The 2,666-nt window shown below is 32.5% G+C and overlaps 1 long non-coding RNA gene across 1 annotated transcript; it reads right to left on the bottom strand.

Annotated features, from left to right (window-relative positions):
• Positions 1-266: 266 nt before the first annotated feature.
• LOC149131765 (uncharacterized) lies at positions 267-2,155 on the bottom strand. The gene is made up of 2 exons (XR_016245180.1): positions 961-2,155; positions 267-603 (listed from the first exon to the last, which is right to left on the bottom strand). It is a non-coding gene; the product is annotated as an uncharacterized LOC149131765 (long non-coding RNA).
• Positions 2,156-2,666: the final 511 nt, after the last annotated feature.

Raw genomic sequence — 2,666 nt, 5'->3', positions numbered from 1 at the left:
TTTACAATATATATGTGTTTGTGTGTGTGTAGTCGCATAAGCACACCAAAATATGGGCACAAGTTGTGCCTCCCATCTGGAAGATATACATATCCACGGTATACATACAGACACTCACACATTCCGTCTATGCGTATTATACACGCAAGTGCTAAAACAAAAGAGACAAATCGCCTTTTATGGGAAAATGGGGTTCCTTGCTAAATAGAATAATAGCACAAAGCATTTTTTGGTAAAAAGGTCGATGCTTCTGCTTATAGATGAATATGCGTATAAAGCGAGATAAAACCCACACACAAATACTCACACATTGACACAGGAAAAAAGTAGAGATAATTTTTTTAAAAATTACTCATACACCATAGTCAAAAAGACTTATATGCATACACTATAATGCTATCATACATACTCCATAGTCAAATACACAAATTACAAAAAGAAAAAGCATTTGATATATATATTTATTTGTGTTTTCTTATGTTTAACCAATTTCAGCACAAGATTTCAAAATATCTGGCTTTCAACTATTGTGAGAAGATTGATTCTCCAGGGAAAAGATGGTTTTGATTATTAGTCGCAGTGCTTTCGAGGTGATAGTTCTTACTGAAAACAAAATAAAATATAAATAACTAAAATATATACATAACATGACATTATAAAGAACCATTTTTTTTTCGTTCTCTTCTATAAAATTTCACCTTTCTTTGAGCTATTTATAATGTGGCGATACCTTTATGTTCTGTTCATAATATTATTTAACTAATTACCTAATATTTTTTAAATGTATTTGTGTACACTTGTGCTTTTTCTTTTTCTTTTTTTTTTCTTTTCTTATTTCTGTATGTATGATTAGTTAAAAACTAATCGCCATTGTAGACAATTTCTATTAAAGCTGTGCATTTTTTTTTTTTTTTTTTTTTTTTTTTTTTTGCGAAAGTTTGAAAATTAAAGAACATTTACCACTGATAGTTAAGGATCTTTCTTCCCTGTGAATCGAAACCGCCACCCACATCTGAATACCGAAATGAAATTTCTCGTCACTAATAGCACTAACTTATTTAAAATAGTCAAGTAGGTCACATAACACCATCCTGGTCTCAATGCAGAATTTAATGCCAGAGAAGTGGAGACCCTGCACACTTTGCTCGAACTGCTAAAAGTAGCAGGTAAATATCCTTCAGTCAAATCTCAGACTGCCATTAGAAATAAGGAATATCATATTGCAATAAATAACAGCAGCGTACGGTGGAGTGCTGGCAGAATCGTTAACACGCCGGGAAAAATGCTTAGCGTCATTTCGTCCATTTTTTAATGTTCTGGGTTGTAATTCCGCCAAGTTTAACTTCGTCGTACTTCTTTGCGGTTGCGATAAGTACCATTTGAGCACTAGGGATGATGTAATTGACTTACCCACTACCTCGAAAATGCTGGGTTTGTGCTAAACATTTCAAAACGATATACATTAGCAGATATAATTTTTCAGGAAGAAAACTACCAAATACGTTAGAATCGGCACTGTAACGTTTTTACTCAAAAGCTTAAACAAAACCCAAAGAATGTTCCCACATCGTAGACTTGTTAACTCGTGTGTTTAAGAAGGGATAGCTATGGCTGCTGTGTAGTAGATCATGACCTAAGGCTAGAAAACTTCTAGGACAACGACAAAACGTATCTAGGTAAACTATTGAACGGTCCCATTATTAAACAATATTTAAATCAGAGGTTCCCAACTAATTTTTGCCTATGTATCCCACATAGATATTCTATGTTTTAAAAAATTCTATTGTATTGTTATAATTAATTATTATTGATAGTTGTAATTAAAAAGATATTCTATGTATTGCTGAAATATAACCAATTTATTGCACATTAGCACCAACAGCAATATCTTATATGGACCCCAGTTGAGAACCGATTTAAATGACCACAGTCGTGAAGAAACAGGGATATTATACGTTTTATGCATCGGTGCTTCATCAGAAAGCCGACAGATTTTCTTTTCCGAACGTATTTTCCTAACGACATCACTGGTAACTTCTCCCTTACGTCAAATCAACATCTGTTACTTTTCTAATGTTTCCTTTAAGGCATTTCGATTCAAATCATCAAAGGGAAATTTGGCAGCGCGGGTAGATTTTAGAATCATAGAGAGAGAGAGAAAACGACTTAATTACCACAAAATATTTTTCACAGGTTCTGCATTCATAATGTGATTATGCAAAAGACTATTTGAATAATTTATAAGTAAATTAATATATTATAATAACGGTGATTTAAGAGCTTTTCTTTAATTTCCTGAGAAAGTTGTTACAAAAGTGCGATTGTAATATTTTGAATATATTCTACACATGAATTGTTCTCTTGAGAATAGGCTTTAAATTCTGCACAACACCGTATTTATTGTTGATAATACAAGTCGTTTTATTAGATTCTCTAAAAAAAGCCACAGTGCTGACGATTCATATTCGGTTTCAAAAGCATTTACTGAATGAGTGTAATATATTGTCAGATTATAGAAAATGTACGTTATTATACTGAATCATTCATGAATATTTGTGCTAAAGTATTACTTTATGTAGCAGTTAGATTTACAGTTCACTGATGAAAGGCCCCACTCTGAACGTTAAACTATCCCCCACTTCTTCGTAGCAAACTGATTATTTAAT

The sequence above is a fragment of the Octopus bimaculoides genome, chromosome 19 (assembly GCF_046866305.1).
Source record: "Octopus bimaculoides isolate indiv1 chromosome 19, ASM4686630v1, whole genome shotgun sequence".
Lineage (NCBI taxonomy): Eukaryota > Metazoa > Mollusca > Cephalopoda > Octopoda > Octopodidae > Octopus > Octopus bimaculoides.
The sequence above is the reverse complement of the archived record's forward strand: the minus strand, read 5'-3'. Positions and strand labels throughout refer to the sequence as shown.